Source organism: Tasmannia lanceolata, unplaced genomic scaffold (assembly GCF_043159265.1).
Source record: "Tasmannia lanceolata isolate RefF3 unplaced genomic scaffold, GAP_Taslan_0.1 ptg000003l, whole genome shotgun sequence".
Taxonomy (NCBI): Eukaryota; Viridiplantae; Streptophyta; class Magnoliopsida; order Canellales; family Winteraceae; genus Tasmannia; species Tasmannia lanceolata.
In genome coordinates this window covers 9,348,702-9,368,980 of record NW_027518680.1, presented here as the reverse complement: position 1 = coordinate 9,368,980, position 20,279 = coordinate 9,348,702, and the positions used below count along the sequence as shown (strand labels likewise).

At 40.5% G+C, this 20,279-nt stretch overlaps 1 protein-coding gene across 1 annotated transcript in view; it reads left to right on the top strand.

Annotated features, from left to right (window-relative positions):
• The first annotated feature begins 636 nt into the window (after window positions 1-636).
• Window positions 637-20,279, top strand: part of LOC143850325 (uncharacterized) — a 73,402-nt gene continuing 53,759 nt past the window's right edge. Inside the window, exon 1 of the mRNA XM_077359583.1 lies at window positions 637-758. The gene's annotated coding sequence lies outside the window, so the exon portion shown is untranslated. The remainder of the gene's footprint in view (window positions 759-20,279) is intronic.

Here is a 20,279-nt window from a genome sequence, read left to right as displayed (position 1 = left end):
TCTATCGATTGGAGGGTTAGGATCAGCCTATATCGATTGGAGGGCTACGATCAACCTATGAAAATGATTTTATAGGCACAACCGATTGATGTTGTGTTCCATGACATGGATGGTTTGGATCAACCTATAAGCCTTTATAGATCGGAGGGTTCGGATCAACCTATGAAAATTATAGGAGAAGAGAAAATGAGAGAATTTTTTGATTTATTTGAAAATTCGATGAGAATTACACATCACTTTTTTTGACTTTTTTTTAACAAAGACACCATTCAACCCACATATTTTCAATCCTACCCCCTCTTTTATACTTTTTAACAAAGGCACTCATTAAAGCCACATAATTTCAATCTTACCCCCCTGCTTTATGCTTTTAAAAAAAAATCTATCTATGATAAAAAAATATTTCGACGGAGAGCCCATGTTGAAGAGCTTCTCAGTTCTCACGGTGCTTTTATTTTCCCATTAAGAAGGGCACTTCCGTAATATCAATTGCTACAAGGCCGTTTTTGAAAAACCTTTCCTCTTTTCCATATCCCTACCATTTAAAGGGTGATGATATTTTTACACCCCTTGTATTACGTGCACATCCCCCGTATAATGTGATTTGACTTGAAAACTGCACAACTTTACGTCAAATCACGTTATAAGAAGGGGCTGTGTGCAAGTACTGCAGGGCGGTCAAAATATCATCACGCCATTTAAATTCGGAAACCAACTCGCCGATCTCGGCCACGAGCTCTGCGTATCAACTAAAGGGGGTGTGTAAAGATCTTCCTGAAAATCATCCTCGTAAATTCTCTGCTCTTTTTTTCTCCACATTATCCCGTGCTTCTTTTTCCAATTCCTAGGGTTTCAAATTAATGAAAATGATTCGATTTTTTACCTTCTGCTCTAGGTTTCGAGATCTTCTTTCTCCATGATCATTTTCCTTTATTTTCGTTGAATTTTGGTCGGTGATTCACGTGTTAGAAACTAACACACAAGTTTGAGTGAATTTTCTTGTTTTAGGTCTTCATGTTCTTGGTTTAGGGTTTAATTGTTCTTTTTTCCTTTTCTCTCTTCTTTCATTGGATGGAATTTTCTTTTTTCTTTTTTTTACTTGTTCTTTATATTTATAGAATTTTACTTGTAATAGGACTCCTCAGAATTTCATTTTTTTAGGAGTTCTACCTTCCTTATATTTATAGAATTTTACTTCAAATAGGACTCCTTACAGGAGCGGTTTTAAAGTAAGGTCGGTGTATATCTGCAGAAGAGGGGTTTGAAATTTTTTCTTGAGAATCGTCCTCTTAATTTCTCTGCTCTTTTTGAGATAGGACTCCTTTCATTAAGGTTTTTACAGTAAGTCAGTGTATATCTGCAGAAGGGGGGTGTAAAGATATGCCTGAGATTCGTCCTTGGAAAGTTGCCTTATTTCCTTCCCACTGTGGTTGCTGGGGTGGGAAGGCAAAGGCAAAATAGAAAGTTGCTTTCTTTTAGGTTTGGAAAAACCTAAGATATATAAAAAGCAAGAGGGATGATTCTCTTGGACTTGTGAGAACATGAGGGGAGAGAGGAGAAAAAAAAAGAGAAAGAGAGAAGAGAAGAGAGAAGAGTGGTTATTCTTCTCGGGGTTTTCCCTTATGGTTTTCTCTTGGGGTTTTCTTTTAGGTTACTCTTGGTTATGGTCTTGGGTTGAGAAGCAAGGAAAGGGTCGCGGGTTGTGGGTTTTGGATTTAATCCATTGTAATCCTTGTATATTATTTTCTCATAGTGGAAGATTGTGTTTTTGGCCCGCAGATGTAGGCTTTGCCGAACCATGTAGAATCTCGGTGTTCATCTTGTGGCTTGTGTTTTTTTTTTTTTTTTTTTACTTTTCCGTTTATTTGTGCACGATTGGATTGGATTTACCGGGCATATTTTCTCTACAAGTGGTATCAGAGCTGTGGTTGGAGCGATTCACGTGGCCGAGTGGAGTGATCGTGGGTGTTGTGGTTGGATGGAATTTTTTCTTTTCTTTTTTAAGTGTTCTGTATATTTATAGAATTTTACTTGGAATAGAACTCCTCATAATTTAATTTTTTAGGTGTTCTACCTGCCGTATATTTATAGAATTTTACTTGAAATAGGACTCCTTACATGAGCGCTTTTACAGTTAGGTCGGTGTATATCTACAGAAGGGGGGTGTAAAGATATTCCTGAGAATCGTCCTTGTAAATTCTATGCTCTTTTTGAAATAGGACTCCTTACATGAGCGCTTTTACAGTAAGTCGGTGTATATCTACAGAAGGGGGTGTAAAGGATATTATTGAGAATCGTCCTTGTAAATTCTTTTCTCTTTTCTCCACATTGTGCCGTGCTTCTTTTTCCTATTCTAGGGTTTCAATTTAATGGAAATTACGCAAAATTTTGCTATCTCCTCTAGATTTCGAGCTCTTCTTTTGCCATGACAATTTTCTTTTATTGTCTTTATTTTTCGTTGAATTTTGGAGATTTGTTGGATGTGTTAGAAACTAACATAAGTTTGAGTTGATTTTCTTGTTTTAGGTCTTCATATGATGTTCTTGGTGTAAGGTTTTAATTATTCTCTTTCCCTTTTATCCCTTCTGTCGTTGGATGGAATTTTCCTTTTTCTTTTTGTTGTGAAAGTTGCCTTAGTTCACATCCACTTGGTTTGCTTGCATGGGGAAGGCAAAGTCAAAATAGAAAGTTTCTTTCTTTTAGGTTTGGGAAAACCTAAGATACATTAAAAGCAAGGGAGGTGTTTCTCTTGGACGTGTGAGAACTTGAGGGGAGAGAGGAGAGAAGAAAAGAGGAGAAATAGAGAAGAGAGAAGAGAAGAGAGAAGAGTGGTTTTTCTTCTCTTGTGTTTTCTTTTGGGGTTTTCTTTCAGGTTACTATGAGCTACGATCTTGGGTTGAGAAACAAGGAAAGGGTTGCAGGTTGTAGGTTTTGGATTTAATCCATTGTAATCCTTGTATATTGTTTTCTCATAGTGGAAGATCGTGTTTCTCGCCCGTGGATGTAGGCTTGGCTGAACCATGTAAAATCTCGGTGTTTATCTTGTGGCTTGTGTTTATTTTTCTTTTCCGTTTATTTGTGCACGATCAGATCAGATTTGTCCTACAGATTTTCTGAACAAGCTGTATTAGAGCTGTGGTTGGGGCAATCGTCGAGGCCGGGTGGAGTGATCATGGGTGTTGTGGTTGGATCGTGGTTAGAGCAATCTTTGGGAGTAGAAAGATTGTCCAAGAAAGATTCTCGTCCGAGGTGGAGCGCTACACCGGCAAAATCTAGTTCTACGCAATTCGATATCGACATGTTTGATGGAAAGGCCAGTTTCACCCTATGGCGGATGAGGGTGAAGGACATCCTAGTTCGATAGGGCCTTGCTAATTCGTTGAAGGAAAAGGATGGGAAGCCGGAGAAAATGACGGATACCGAGTGGGAAGACATTGAGTCGAAGGCGTTGAGCACGATTCGACTATGTTTGGCTGATAACGATGTGTTTAACGTTATGGAAGAAGAATCAACGCTAAGTTATGGGAGAGGTTGGAAAAGCTTTACATGTCGAAAAGCTTGGCTAACCGATTGTATCTGAAGCGGAAATTGTACGGGCTGAAGGTGCATGAAGGCAGAGATCTTCTTGAACACATTACGATGTTCAACAGGCTTGTGGATCAACTCCACAAGGTTGATGAAAAGTTGAAGGAAGAAGGCAAGGCCCTTTTCCTTCTTACTTCTCTTCCTGATTCGTATGACAACCTGGTGACCACTTTATTGTATGGTAAGGATATGGTCAAATTGGAGGAAGTCATGATGTCGCTCTTATCAAATGAGATGCGGAAGAAGCATGTTTTTGATGAGAGTCAAGATCATGGGTTGGTTATTAATGGCGGTAATCAAAGAGGAAGGTCGTCTGGCAGGGAATCATGAAAAGGCAGGTCAAGATTCAGAGTGAGCAGAAAGGGCGTGCAATGTTACTGTTGCAAGGAGGAATAAGTGCAGATCAAACAGGAATGTCTGAAGCGAGCTGCCCTAGGATGACAATGGTGCTATGAATACTATGGTGGCGGTAACGAATGAGCAGAGCGACGAGGTTGAAGACGTTCTCACAGTCTCCTCAGGTTATCACATTTCTCATGATGAGTGGATTTTAGATTTAGGTTGCTCTGTTCATGTATGCTCCACGAGAGAATATTTTGATACGTTCTAGGAGACTGGGGCAGGTGTTGTGTCCTTGGATCACGGGTCTATTTGTGACTTTACGGGACTTGGGACGGTGAAGATCAAGATGTTTGATGGAGTGGTTCGTACTTTAGGTGGTCTGGCGTATGTCCCAATGATGTGAAAGAATCTGGTGTCTCTTGGCCCGTTGGACTCCAAGGGTTGCACCAGGTATTTCGCTGCAGGTGGAGCCATGAAAATCACACGCAGCTGTATGGTTCTAATGAAAGGAGAGAAGTATGGTGGATTATAACGTCTGGTCGGGGACACGGTGACTAATGTTCCTAAGATCTCGATGGCTAGTTGGATACAGAATAATGGTGTACGCACCAACGTTGCCAGAGCGGGAAGCGAAGGCTCTAAGGAAGGTGGGAAGCGGCAAGCGTGAAGGGTCGGAGAATTTTTTTAATAGTTAAATATTTAAATAATTTTAAAAGATAAAAAATTACTAAAATAATAAAAGAAATAATTATATGAACCAAATATTTAAAAAATACTTTTTATTAAAATATCCAACATTTACTTAAAGGAAAGTCACTGTCAGCCGAAATGCATGTGTTTACCAGTCTGTTGACCAGTGCCCGACAAGAAAAAAATTTAGAAACCAAATTATGAGATTTAGTTCACCAGACTTTTGAGATTTAATATTGTTTGGACATGATAGAATTTATGAATTTTTAAAATTGGAAAAATACCTCATCGTTTGGAAGTTAAGATTTTGACTCGACCCATTTTTTTTTCGAATTTTGTACTAGAATTGGAAAGTTGACTTTTTATCATTTTAGATTTGGGTCTTTAAACTATTTTTAATAGATTCAAATGGGGTTATTCCCTTATTTACATGTAAATCTTAAGTACGTAAATGACTTTACATGTAAATACTAAGAAGAGGAAGAGAAGAGGAAGAGCAAGAGACAAGGAGGCTAGATAGGAAACACGCTTCCTATTGAGTGTGATACACGTTTCTCAAAGAGTGGGAATCGAATTTCCCATAGAGTGGGAATCGTGTTTCCCACATTTTCGAAACGGGATTCCAAAAAATCGGGGAATCGAGGAGATTCTCGTTTCCGAATCGATTTCCGGGGAATCGAGATTCCCCACTATGAGTAGAGATTCCTGCTTCCTTGGTATGCACACGTGGGGTCTCTTTTGCAGCTGGTACATAGACTGGTTTTTAGGTTGCAGACGATGGTGAGAAAGTGATAACTCCTGTGTTGGGAAGGATGGATCGAGATCCCTCTCTAGGGTTTGACAAGGTGAGTTAACGGGTTGGCAGCTACACACATGGTTTTAAATTTCGGCTGAAACGAAATATTTCAGTTTCGGCTGCGACTGTTACAAAATTTACATGAAGTCGTTTCTTTACAAGATTTTGGCGAAATTTCACCGAAATTCCGTTTTTAGCATTTTTTTACAAATTTCCACCGAAATTTTAAATAGATCCACCGAAAATTTTAAAAAGTCCACCGAAATGTTATAATTCCCACAGAAATTTATGAAATATTCACCGAAATAGCCAAAAATTTCGTTGAAATCACTGAAATTTACACCGAAATTTTAGACATTTCGGTCGAAATTAAAATTAAAACGAAATCATAATCATATTTTTACATGATTTTGGCCGAAATTTCTGCCCGAAACCGACACCGAAACCAAAATTTAAAACCTTGCCTACACATGCACATTGGCCGTGTTGATTGAATCGGGAGGAGTTAAAACTAGGATTATTCGAGGGGTATGTAGTTGGTACTTCGGAAGGCCAACGGTGGTTTGCAGTTACGGCAAATAGGTGGCGACATCAACGGAAAAATCTTCAAGTGGATGGGAAATAAGCTAAGGTGGAGATTGTTGGGAAAGTTTACATATTTCCCACCCACTTGGGTTGCTTGGGCGGGAAGGCAAAGGCAAAATGGAAAGTTGCTTTCTTTTAGGTTTTGGAGAACTTAAGATATATAAAAAGCAAGAGAGGTGTTTCTCTTGGACATGTGAGAATGTGAGAGGAGAGAGGAGAGAAAGAGGGAGTGAGAAGAGAAGAAAAGAGTGGTTTTCTTCTTAGGGGTTTCTCTTGGGGTTTTCTTTCATGTTACTCTCGGTTACAGTCTTGGGTTGAGAAGCAAGGAAAGGGTTGCAAGTTGTGGGTTTTGGGTTTAATCCATTGCAAGCCTTGGATATTGTTTTCTCATAGTGGAAGATCGTGTTTCATGCCCGTGGATGTAGGCTTTGCCGAACCACGTAGAATCTCAGTGTTCATCTTGTGGCTTGTGTTTATTTTTACATTTCCGTTTATTTGTGAATGATCGGATTGGATTTGCCAGACATATTTTCTCAACACTTTTTTATACGTGTTCTATGTATTTACAAAATTTTAGTTGGAACATAACTCCTTAGAATTTTATTTTTTTAGGTATTCTACCTTATGTATATTTAGAGTTTTACTTGAAATAGGACTCGTTACATGAGTGGTCTTAGAGTAGGGTTGGTGTCTGAAAAAAGGAATGATTGTTGGGGAGACACAGATGGACCGCAACAGATAAACTTTCCCCTTCTATATGTGAATCAAGAAACTAGCCAAGAAATAAAACTACAAAGCACAGAATAGCAATCCACTAAGCATAAACAAGAACACAAGATCTAACGCGAAGGGAAAAGTCTTGAGACAAATTCTTAGAGAAATCCACTAAAGTATAAGGGGGATACAATGTCTTTTTCTCATTTTTTCCCAACACTTGACGCTTCCAATAAGAAGAGATTAACAATATTATCTTGGAGGAAATACGAGTTTACCTCACAAACCCCTTGTAAGAGAACTCTTTCCACCTTTAAAACCCGTGCATGAGAGATCTTCTTCTTCTCCAAGATCACCTTTAAAACCTTAGGTTATGGCTTCTCAATTTTCCCAAAACTTGAGGCTTACAGTAAGAATGGAAGAATAACAATAATATCTTGGAGAAGTAAGTGTTTAACCCCTTGTAAGAGAACTCTTTTCCACTTCTAAAGCCCCTGCATGAGTGATCTTCTTCTTCTCTAAGAGCACCTTTAAAACCCTAGGTTTTGGCTTCCTCTTCCCTATTCTTTCTTGCCCTTTTGCATAAACTTTAATCTCCAATGGTATTAGGGTTTCCAAATCCGTTTTTGCCCCAAAGCAATACCCTAGAAGACCACAGAACAAAATTCTTATTTTTCTTTTCTCCTCTCTCCTCACTCCTCTCCGTTTCTTGTTTTTTCCTATTCACTCGACACACTACCCACCCACTTCTCTCCCCCTTTTCCTTTAGGAGAATTGTGTGGGCATGGGGCTAACATCATAGGGATGTGCCCCACAATAATTTCTTCCTCCAGCGCCATGAAGGAGCATCTCTGAACTAGATGCTCGTATGACACCCATGCCTGCCAAAGCTTTGCATTGATCATGTTTTTCCTTTTCATCATGTATGATTGATTTCGATCGGTGTGAATCTTGTTGATCTCTATCAACCCATGTTCTAAAATGTATTGAATCCAATGGTACCCCACATTAATGTGCTTGGTCCTAAGTGACGTTCTTGCTCAAATCAATAGCACTCTGATTGTCACATCTAATTACTTATTTCCTCGGATCCAAACCTAACTCCATAAGAAAATGCTTTAGCCGTAACAGCTTCTTACAAGTTTCTATGACAATAATGTACTTTGCCTCTATAGTCAAAAGTGCATTACACTTCTACGACTTCGATTATCATGAGATGACGCCCCGTGTAAAAGTAAACAAGTCTCCTTGCAAGAAAGTTGTATTGACATCTAGTTGTTCAACCTCAAAGTCTAGGCTAGCAGCTAGACGTAAGATAGTCCGAATAGAGGATAACTTCACCACAAGAGAAGAGATCTCATCAATGTCAACATCCCTTTATGCCCGAATCCTTTCACAGTTAGCCTTGCTTTATACCTCATATTCTTCTTGTCATATTCATTCTTTACTTTGAACAACCACTTGTTCTTCAGAGCTTTTCGACCCTTTGGCAACTCAATCAACTCATAGGTCTTGTTTTTATGCAAGGAATTAGCTTTTCTTATGCTCATGTCTCATAGTTTCTTTGAAACCTTCGAGCGTAATCTACTCTCATGATGGGTATCTTCTTGAGACCTTCCTTTGTCTTTTTGATCTTTTAACATAGATGGTTCTTTCTTCTTGAGAGGGTTGCTCCTCATGCTCAGCATCAGTGTGCACATCCTCATGCACATCATCTTCATATATTTGAGGGGCCTCACTACACCAAGCTTAATCTTCATCATCTTTAGCTTGTTTCTCATCATCATATGTGGGTAAGGGGCTTGAGCTTCCGACAGCTCATCTGCAAGATCTTTTGGTATTTCTTCTTTCCAAAATCAGAATGGTCTGATCTTCGTGAAAAACCACATTGCGGCTTCTATGCAACTTTTTGGCCTTTGGATCCCACAATCTGCACCCGAATCCATCATCACCATAACCCAGAAATACACATTAGATTACGTTGTCACCAAGGTTGTTTCGATGCTCCTTAAGTACGTGCCTAAGGCCTTGCATCTAAACCCTCTTCATTGTGATGAGGAAACATCTTTGTCGGTCCACACTCTTTCGGCACCTCTCCTTCCAATGTCGTTGAAGGAGATCCATTTATCAAATAGCACGCCTTGCCCATAGCTTCACCCTAAAACTCCTTGGGTAGTCGGACCGATGAAAGCATGCTTCAAATCCTTTCCACTATTGTGCGGTTCATCTTTTCTGCTGGACCGATGAAAACATGCTTCAAATCCTTTCCACTATTGTGCGGTTCATCTTTTCTCCAACTCCATTATGCTTTGTGAAAGGATTGATCTTCTCATGCTTGATGCCATGCTTTGCAAAATAATCCTTGAACCTCCTTGAGGTGTGCTCTCCACCATTGTTCGAGCAGACATTTCAACACCTTCGATGTATGCTTTTCAACCATCACATGAAATATTTGAAAGATTTTGAACACTTCGTCTTTGCTCTTCATGGAAAAATACCAAACTTTCCTAGATGTATCATCAATAAAAGAGACAAAATATAATATGCCATCAAGAGTTTTCATAGTCATAGGGCCACATACATTAGAATAAACTAAATCAACGATTTTTGTATCGCGGTTAGCTTTAGAATGTGAGACCTGTGATGTTTTCATTCTAAACAATGCTAACAAAGGGTTAAGGACGCACCTTTGAGATTTAGAATGGAATTCTTCTTCACCAAGATCTCCAAACCTTTCTCATTCATGTGACCGTGTCGTCGATGCCATAAGTCTGGTTGAGATCCTTCGAGTGCTATGCTTATCTCGCCCTTGGATAACTGGCCTTCCCTCTTGTAGAGGGAGCAACATTTCTGGTCTCTTGTCACAATAAGAGAGCCCTTCCTCAACTTCCACAGTCCATTGCCAATCTGAGGTCTGGAACATGACTCACATTTTGAGTATTAGCTTGCAACCAACATTGGTGGTAATATCAACATCACCAATGCCAACAATCTTTGGTTTACCGTCATTTCCAATCCTTGCCGAACCAAAGTCTCCCGACTTTTATGTGGTAAAGAAATCTCTATATGAGGTGGCATGGAATGAGGCTCCTGAGTCAATCGCCCAATTTGAGCCATCAGACTCTGTATTAATGCAGCCTACACCACATATCGAGAAGATCACAACTTCAATCGATGCCACTGTCGTGGTTTCTTGAGCTTCTCTACTCCATTGGCCACTTTTTCCTTAATTTTGCTCGCTATTAAACTTCCGACAATCCCTCTTCATGTGTCCGAGCTCCTTGCAATAAGAACAGTTCAATCTACTTTTTGACTTAGATCTTCCTCTTTCTTTGCTTCGGCCGTAATTTCCTCTGTTCTTTGATCTCCCCCATTCTTTAGTGACTAATGCCTGAGAGTGTGAGGAATTTGAAGACCTTCTAACATCTTTACTTCACAAACTACTTGTAACTTGGCTCATGGTAATAATACCATCGGACGTCGAGTTGCTGAGGGATACGGGTATATGACAAGAGTCTCCCAACTATCAGGCAATGGGCTCAGCAGTAGCAGTGCTTGTAGCTTATCCTCGAGCACCATCTTCATAGTTACTAGCTGATTCACAATGCTCTGCATCTCATTCAGGTGCTCTCCAACTGACCCATTCTCCTTGAACTTCTAATTTACAAGCTTTTTGATAAAAAAACAAGCTTTTTGATCAAGAACACCTTATTGCCAACGTCTTTCTCTTATATAGGTCATGCAATTTCTTCCATAGGGAACTTGCACTAGTTTTTGTCACTACATGGTGGAACACAACATCATCCAACCATTGTTGGATACAAGCAATTGCTTTCTGATCAAACTTCTTCCAGTCATCAATGGTTAGGGATTTTTGCTTCTTCTCTACCCCTCAATCGGCAAATAGAGGTCTCTTGAATTGAGCAGGTCTTCCATCTTGGCTTTTCAGATTAACCAATTTCCTCTGTTTAGGCTAATCATCCTCGATAGAGCCTACCCCAAGTGGTCTGGGACAAAGGCTTAGTTGAGCTGAGTTGTTTCCTCGATGTGGCACTTGCCTCTATCTTTGATCCACAGACAATAAAACCCCCAACCAAAAGCTCTGATTCTAGTTGCTGGGAAGACACGGATGGACCGCAACGGATAAACTTTCCCCTTTCATTTGTGAATCAAGAAACTAGCCAAGAAAAAGATACTACAAAGCACACAATAGCAATCCACCAAGCACAAACAAGAATAGAAGATTTAATGTGGAAAGCCCTCCGACATGAAGCGAAAGCGAAAAACCCTGGGACAAGATTTGATACCTCGTAAGTAGGTTAAAGGTAAAAATGGAAATCATGGTTGTTAAAGTATAAAAGATTAATTAACGCCTTCTCCAACATCTTTAGCTTTTGGAGTAAGTGGTTCTTTGACATGGTATCACAGCAAAGGTCCTGAGTTCAAACCAAGGATTTAAATTTCGGTTTCGGTGTCGGTTTCGGCCACCACCGAAACTGAAATGTTTCGGTTTCGGGCCGAAATTTCGGCCGAAATCATGTAAAAATTTGTTTATGATTTCGTTTATTTTTTTAATTTCAACCAAAATGTCTAAAATTTCGGTGATTTCGACTGAAATTTTGGCTATTTCGGTTGAGATTTCATAAATTTCGGTGGAAATTATAACATTTCGGTGTACATTTTCAAAATTTCAGTGGGGATTTTGTAAAAAAGTCAAAAAATGAAATTTCAACCAAAATTTCGGTGACATTTCGGCGTTATTTTGAAATTTGGGTGAAATTTTGGTAAAATTATAGCGAAATCTAGTAAAGAAACGACTTCATGTGAATTTCGTTTCGGTTTGTGCCGAAACTTAAAAATTTCGGCCGGCCGAAATTTAAAACCATGGTTCAAACCTCTTTGATGTCGAAAAATCCACATGCAATGGTTGACCCAAAAGTGGGTCACATGTGCGACGTGTAGGCCAACCCAAAGAAAGAGGGGCCACACGTGAGGGGGATTGTTAAAGTATAAAAAATTAATTAATGCCTTCTCCAAAAGCTTAAGGTTTTGGAGTAAATGGTTCTTTGACAATGGTCAAGGGAAGTTATGGGTAGTGGTGAGGTGATAGTGAGTGGCGTGGGCCCTAGATGATGTGGACATCCCGCACATCTAGGCCCTAGAATAATAATTTGTTGAAATATAAAGTCCTAAAATAAAATAATTAGTTAACTAAATGAAGAGTCTGTATATGTGGTGGAAGACGAGGCCGAATCACATTAGTTCATTTAGAAATGGGGATAAGGTAAGAGAGGAAGAAGAAGAGGAATGGAGAGTCTCCACTAGGGAGTCATCCCATGAATATGATGTATATATAGGCCCTAAGTAGGGCAACATGGTATTACGACTACAATACCCCTCGTAATACATGTAATACCTAAACTACCCTTTAACATTCTTCAACACTCCCTCTCAAGATGAGCTTGTTACAAAGAAAACTACAACAAATGACCAAAATACCCATACAACAAAAAATATAATAATCTCATACACAGCCAGCTTGGTACAACACTTCCCCTCTAGTTGGTGGGGTGAATACATAATGAAAAACATAACAAAAAATAGCAACATCCACAGTGAGTTCAACAACGAGATCAATGGCCATCAGAAAAGAATTGCTCCCCTTGAATCAGCATGATAGTGAGAGCGATCATCACATAGCCTTCCCTTGAATCAGAGCATGGTTAGTAAATCTGCAGACCAGTAAGGATCGAACGAAGGCACCTCGGCATGGAAACAACAACGATCTGTCGAACAAAATAAGCACACCAAAGACGCGCACACGAGCAACGACGAAGCACCACAAGCATAGACCTCAGTTGAGCAGCACACCGCCAATAGAAGAAGAACTCCAACGACCAGAAAGGTGATCAGAACCAACCATCGACGTCGGACATCATGTCGCCTGGAGAGAATAACAACCAACGACGGTGGATAGCACGTCGTCTAAGAAGATAACCAACCAACGACGGGGGACACAATGTTGTCTGGAGATACAACCAACTAACAACGAGGGACACCATGTTGCCTGGAGAGACAACCAACCAACAAAGGGTGACACCACGTCGCTTGGAGAGAACACCAAACAATGGCGGCGGATAGCACGTCGCCTGTGAAGATAACCAACCAATGGCGGGGGACACCACGTCGCCTCGAGAGACAACCAACTAACGACGGGGAAACAACGTCGCCTGGAGAGAACAACCAACCAACGGTGGGGGAAACCACGTCGCCTGGAGAGAACAACCAATGACGGCGGACAACAAGTCGCCTGTGAAGATAACCAACCAACGGCGGGGGGCACCACGTCGCCTCGAGAGACAACCAACCAACGATGAGGGACACCACGTCGCCTGGAGAGAACAACCAACGAATGACGGGGGATATCACGTCGCCTGGAGCTACAAGGCCGAAAGCAACGCTAATGACCGGGCATATAGACGGAGACAACCAACCAACGAGGGTGGACAACAAGTCGCTTGGAGAGATAACTAACCAACGATGGGGGACACCACGTTGTCTGGAGAAACAAGGCCAAAACCAATGCTAACGACTGGGCATATAGCCGGAGACAATGACAAGTGGATTGCAACGCAAGCCACGATGAATGCGTAAAATTACGCAAAGCAACTACACACGTGTAGAAGCAGAATCAACATGCAGAAGGAATAACTAACAATGCTAAGAACGAACAATGCGAAGAAGCAACTAAAAATGCGAACCAATAACAAACAGTGGTGAACAACATCAACTAGAGAAGACAACAAGACAGAAGAAGAAGAACAACCACGAACAAAAGAGCAATAATAAAGGTAACCAAACCAACACGGAAGTCGAAACTACATCATGCAGGAGACGACAACAACTCAACAGTCCACCCATGGAACTACATGAGGCTTAAAACACTCACCCTCAATTTGAGGCCGAAGGCCTTCAATTTGCAACGAAAAAAAGAATTTTAAGGCACACCATCCGTCTTAGACATTTCATCAAACAATTGATGTGCACCTTTGAGATCAAGACAAATGCCATAGAAGACAATGGATATAGAAAAAAGAAAACAAAGGTTAGGATGGAGTAGAAAGGGGGATGAGACTCAAAAAAGAAAGAAAGAAGAGATTTAAACCATAAAAAAGGGGTTATGGAAACTTGAAAGACCCCGACAATGGAATAAGATTGAGGAAGAAAGAGCTTTATGGATGTAGAACAAAAAGAATAAGAAAGGAACAGGAAAAGGAAGCTATGGAATGAAAAAAGAAAGTAAAAAATATTCAAAGAAGGGATCTTTTTCTTTGTGTTTTTTTTTTGGTTTGGAAGATGGATGGATTTAGAAATGGTATTTACAAAATGGGTTGAGATTTAGGGACTCACAAGAAGGGGCTAGGGTTTAGGGATTTAGGGTTCGGGATTTGGGGTTTGGGATGGAGATTCAGGGTTTTGGGATGCCAAAAAGGAATTTGGGAAGAATGTTTCTTCCTCAAATGGGATGGTGGTGAGAACAAGGTTACCTGGAACGCGGTTCGTTCCAGTACGCGGTACGGGAACACGGGAACGGGTACGGGGTACGATTGTAGTCCGGTACGCGGTACGATGAGGGAATACATACATATATATATATATATATATATATATAGATATATAATTTCATATATTTTTACAAGAATGTCATTCCATAGTACACACTACGCACATTTAATACACAAAATATAAAAACCTCGTGTATGTCATACATATTTTTTCAAAAAGAAAGTTCCCGTTGGAATATATGAATATCCTTCCATAGTCCGTACTACATCCATTTATTAAAAAAATAAAAAAACCTCATATATGCCCACATATTTTTTTCAAAATAAAGCTCTAGTTCCAATTCAACCCAAAATATATAACATTTGTAGCTCTCTTCATCTCTCTTCTAGTCTATATGCATCTCTCTCTCTTTCTCTCTCGCGGGTCGCCGAGGTTCGTCATTTTTGGCAATCCGGGTCGTTAGTGAACCACGTTTCGGATCGTGCGACCCCGGATCGCGGATCGGAGGGCGGATGGTGAATCCGGTAACTATGGGTGAGAAAGTATGGAGGAATAAGGGATTTGGGGTTGAGGTGAGTGGATTTGGGGTTTTGGATGGAGATATGGATGGAAAAGGGTCAGAGAGTAGGGTATTTGGGAATGTGAGAGTGGATAGATTTACAATGGGGATTTGGGGTTGGGGGTGTGTGCACAAGGTTGGAGGATTCATGTGGTGAAGGAGATGGGGAAGGGATACTGTTACAGTGGGAGGGTGGGGGCGATTACACAATGTGTATGGGTGAGGGTTACGCAATGCACATTTTTTTTTTTTTTTTTTTGAGTTTTGGTTTGAATACGCAGTGCGTACTGGTAGGGTTGGGTTGGGTTGCAACGAGGGTTGGGAAAAGGATAGGGTTTGCGCCCAAGAGGGTTGTTGGAGAGGGTGTTTACGGCTAGAAAGAGAGAGATTTTCGAGAGATTTTAGAAAGCGTGGGGTTTGCGGAAAGAGGGAGAGAATTACGGCGAGATACGAGGGAGAGAGATATATGGAGAGAAATGAGGGGGTGTGAGAAAGATTAGGGTGGCTGGACAGGGGATGAGCGAAAAACGAGAGAGAGAGAGAGAGAGAGAGAGAGAGAGAGAGAGAGAGAGAGAGAGAGAGAGAGAGAGAGAGAGAGAGAGAGTCCTTCTTTCCTTCTTTCCTTGTTGAGAAAAGGATCATATTTGGAGCTCTGATACCCTGTTAGAAATGGAGATAAGGTAAGAGATGAAGAAGAAGAGGAATGGAGAGGATGGAGAGTCTCCACTAAGGAGTCCTCCCATGAATATGATGTAATATATAGGCCCTAAGTAGGGCACCATGGTACAAAGACTACAATACCCCTCCTAATACATGTAATGCCTAAACTACCCTTTAACACTCTTCAACCAGTTCTTTCCAGGCTAGAAGAGCTCGACTTCGTCGAGTTAAATCTGCTATGTGCTGGGGGCCTCGTGAAAACGTCGCATCAATATTGCATCGAACCACGCTAATCTCCCTCGCCAACAAACTAGGTATTGCCAACGAAACATTCAGTGGGTTCTCGTCATCGAGATGCTGAAGAAGTAATCTCCATCAAATGAAGTGATGAAGGTCTCGATAGAAATCTCCAAAGTGTGTTGGATGAATATATGCTGTAGCATAATGAATGGGTCGAAGCAGTATCGTCGTCAGAGTCTCCATGCTAGATTTTTGGCCTGTATGGTGCGAGGTTGCATCTGCTTGATACTTATTGTGGCTAGAGCGCAGCCGCTCCACAACACCTCTTGTAGTACCTCCTCAATGTGATAAAGATGATTCTTGATCTCAATGCGACACTGATTGGGGTAAGATAAAGGGGTACAATCGAAAAGGAGGGGAAGGTAAAAGCTGTAACTGGTCTCAAAAGGGGACGTACTATGGAATTAATTGACGGAACTGTTATTAGCAAATTGTGCTTGAAGCAGAATCATGTCCAATTGATGAGGTCTCTCGCCCGCTAAATATCTCAATAAAACCCCTAATCCGTGATTGACCACATCCGTCTTCCCGCTAGGAGATGGTAAGCGCTACTGAACTGAACTGTAGTCCCCATTATGCTCCATAAAATTCTCAAAAAAGGGACATATCAGATGAACTAGCTACACAAATTGACATAAAACGACAGACATCTAAGAACCCATCAACGATAACAATGATGAACCCACATCTCTTAGTAGTTCTGTTGATAGGGGAATATTAGACAATATTTGGAGTTTGACTTTTAATGGACTGGCTTACACTTGACCAGGCCAAACAACTGTCCTCACTCGATTCCCATCAAATACGATTTTATCATACTCACCCTCACGGGATTGCTCGTTAGTTGTCTCATGTGAAGCACTATTATCATCTGGCCCATTTTCTCCTTCAAGGGCACTTCGATCCTCATCATCTGCTGGTTTTGCTAAATTGATCAGAGGATTAAATTTCCTACTCCGTAATCTGATGACCTGTGACCCGGTTCACCACTTGTGTAGTATTTGAAGGTGGTATTTTGTAGTTCAGGTCGTAGAAGTCCACGCCCCGTACTCATCTCACCTGCAAGTTGTCAGCGTACTTTTAGGAGGAAGAGTGGGGTTCACAAGATTAGGCATGTGGCCTATGTTAGTTGAGGTAGAATGGTCTCTGTCAGTGTCCTTTCGCCTCGTCTTACCTTTCACATGTGGATAGACTAGGCATCTCATCTTACCTTGCGCAGATGGATAGACCGGGTGTCTCGGCGTGCATTCTTAGTTGTCATAGCATCCTTGGGAGCCTTAAGCCCAAGATGTTTGTTAATGTGACTCAAGGTTACTTAAATTTTAGCTATCATATCTGAGTGCTGATCCAACGTAGTTTGAGTGCGTTGTTCCTCCCTCGGAGTTGGGCTCATCTTTGCCCATGATGTGGAGTATTGACCTTATAAGCCATAGTTAAAAGTAGATAACTCGACATGTAGGACAACCCTACGAACTCTAGAAATATATTAAGATACCTAAACTGAAATAAAGCAACAGAATGCTAAGAAACTGACACTTAACGACCTAGAAAAAGATTGACTAATCTAGACTCTAACAAGAATTTAATCGAACACTTGGTGTGCACTAGACGGGCTAACCTAATACCTACACTTGCTATGATACCAAATAATGCAAACCATAGGCTCTGATACCAAATTGATGCAAACCTGGGGTTTCACGGGTTATTGTGGAGAACCTCAGTAGCTTAATGAATTATCCTCCAAGTTAAAGCATCATAAACCAGTCCCAAATTCAGATTTGAACGTGCGGAAAATTAATCAATTTGAATTAGGGTTTCAGTTTCGAGTTAACCTTTAAGAAAATTTATCGGCGAAATTAAATCGGTCCAAGCATGATTTGCAATAATAATTCACGCCAAAAGATAGCAATCTATAAACATGGGAAGCAAGAAATATAGGTCTGATTACAATAAGAAAGTAGATAAATGAAAGCTCTGGGTCCACTAACAACGACCAATCTAAGGAAAAGTCTCTGGACAAAGTTAAGGGTACGGCTGGCCGGCCAAGGGTGTCGATGGCAAAAATCAAGTCTAATAATGGCTGGAACAATAGAAATCAGATCTCACTAGGTAAAGTACACCCATCGCCCTGGGATCCCGACCGTGGGAGGCCAAGACATGGTGTAGGAGAAGCCGGGAAGGCTGAACTGCCCAAGCCCCAAGATATCAGTAATCGCTCCAAATAGGAGAGCAAGGTGAAGGAAATATAATGTGGATGTGTGTGCGCAACCTTTAACCAACAAAAAAATGGAATAGGATCCAGAGAGAGTAAAGAGCAAAGATAAGAATGAGGAAGGGGAAACTGTTTTATTGTGAACAGTCCCCAAACTGATTGTAAACAACCCTTTTGATGTTAAACCACCGGGGAAGGAGGGGAAAATAAAGGAAAATACAGGAGGTGGGAGTAGGGAAGCAAGAGGAGGAAAAGTATGGGGAAGATAGAGGTAAGGGGGGATGTTGCTGCTGTGGGCTACAATAGTTGCATGGTTAGGTTAGGAGAAAACCGTGGGAATGGTGAGAGAAAGAAAGAGAGGGAAAGGAGAGTGGGGGAAGAAGAATAGCAAAGGGAATGAGGAAAGACAAGAGAGGGAGGAGAAGTGTGTAGAAATGAGAGAAGATAAGATGAAGAGATGAAAGGAAAAGATAGATGAGAAAGAGGACAGAAGACAAGGGAAGAAGTTGAAGAAAGATGGGAGGAAGAGGAGAAGGGATAGAAGGAGAAATTAAGGTTTCTCTACCTTTTTCTTCAAAGGTACAGCTTGCACGACCATTCTTCTTACTTTCGCCCCCCCCTCCCCCTTGGGTCCTTTATAAGGTGATTTTAAGTGAGGGTTGTGGGCCCTCCTTTTAAACCAATGGGATAGTTTTAACTCAAGTGACTTAAGTTAGAACAAAATGACTTAACTATCCTTAATAATAAAACCATCCTAAAATAGAAATCCCGTCATAAACATGTACTACGCTTGTAGTCCGCAACGTTCTCAAATCACATCCAAATTATGTGATCTTGGGCTCATTAGATAGGTAATCGAAAAACCTTTCTAATGACACCAAAATCAAGACAAATGGACAGGATTTGATTCCCCAAAAGTAAGCTAGAGGTAAAAAATGGAAATCATGGTCAAGGCAAAGTAAGGGTAGTATTGAGGTGGTGGTAAGTGACGTGGGCCCTTGATGATATGGACATCCCCCACATCTACGCTCTTGAATAATAATATGCTGAAATATAAAGTCCTAAAATAAAGTAAAAAAGCTAAATAAATGAAGAGTCTCTATATCTGGTGGGACGACGAGGCCGAATGACATTAGTTCATCGGCTAGACAAATGATTACTTGGGATTTCTATGACAGTTAAATGATCAATTCTAAAGTAATGGTCTTTGTGAAACAACCACTTACTCCAAAAGCTTAAGCTGATGGAGATGGCGTTATTTAATCTTTTATACTTTAACACTCCCCCTCACGTGTGGCCCCTCTTACTAGGGTTGGCCTACACATGGCACATGTGGCTCATCTTTTGGGTTTGGCCATTGCAACTGCATTTTTGCTATCAAGGAGCTTTGAACTCAGGACCTTTGGCTCTGATACCATGTGAAACAACCAGTTACTCCAAAAACTTAAGCTGATGGAGATGGCATTATTTAATCTTTCATACTTTAACAGTCTTTATTACTAAAACTGAATGAATGTGGATATATGCACCGAAAGCAAGGAGGCCGAACTGAAATACGAAGTTCTGAAGTATGAAATCAGGCACTGTTTTATCACTAGCCAATAGATACAATTTATACAACTATACTTTTACTGGGTGCAAGATCCGGAAAAATTCAGTTACTGACTACCTGCAAGTTCAATTAGAAAACATGAGAATTTATAAACACATTGTTAAACATAGGGATAATCGAGCCTGAAAGTGAGTAGTTGTATTGCAAATGAATAGCAAGATTCTCAGATGTTTAGAAGGGTCTGCATCAGTTGATATACTACACATCTGTTTTGAAGAGTATAGGGTCTTTTGAAGTGGTACATGACTAATAATTTTTAGGACAGTGGATTGATTGCCGAATAAATGATATCAGATATATGGTTTGAAATAAACCAAATGTAGTTTAGAATAAAATGAAAAACCCGGCGGTGAAATAAAAAGCAAAACAATTGACAGATTCATACATTTCGAATTCAAGCAGGCTATATTAGTTTGGATCAATTAGAAAATTCAAATATGGATCATAAGTTCTGGGAGAATGAATTGTTGTGATGGACATGGGGCAATTAACAAAATAAATCTGGGCCAACTGATAACATTTCAGGTTGTGGAGCAATTAAAGTGGAGTTTATGCAAGAACCTGGTCTAATAGTCATAATGATTTGTGTGATAACACATAAGAAATCATAAGGATTTGTGTGATATTGATGGCTTATTTTGTCATAATGAGAATAAGA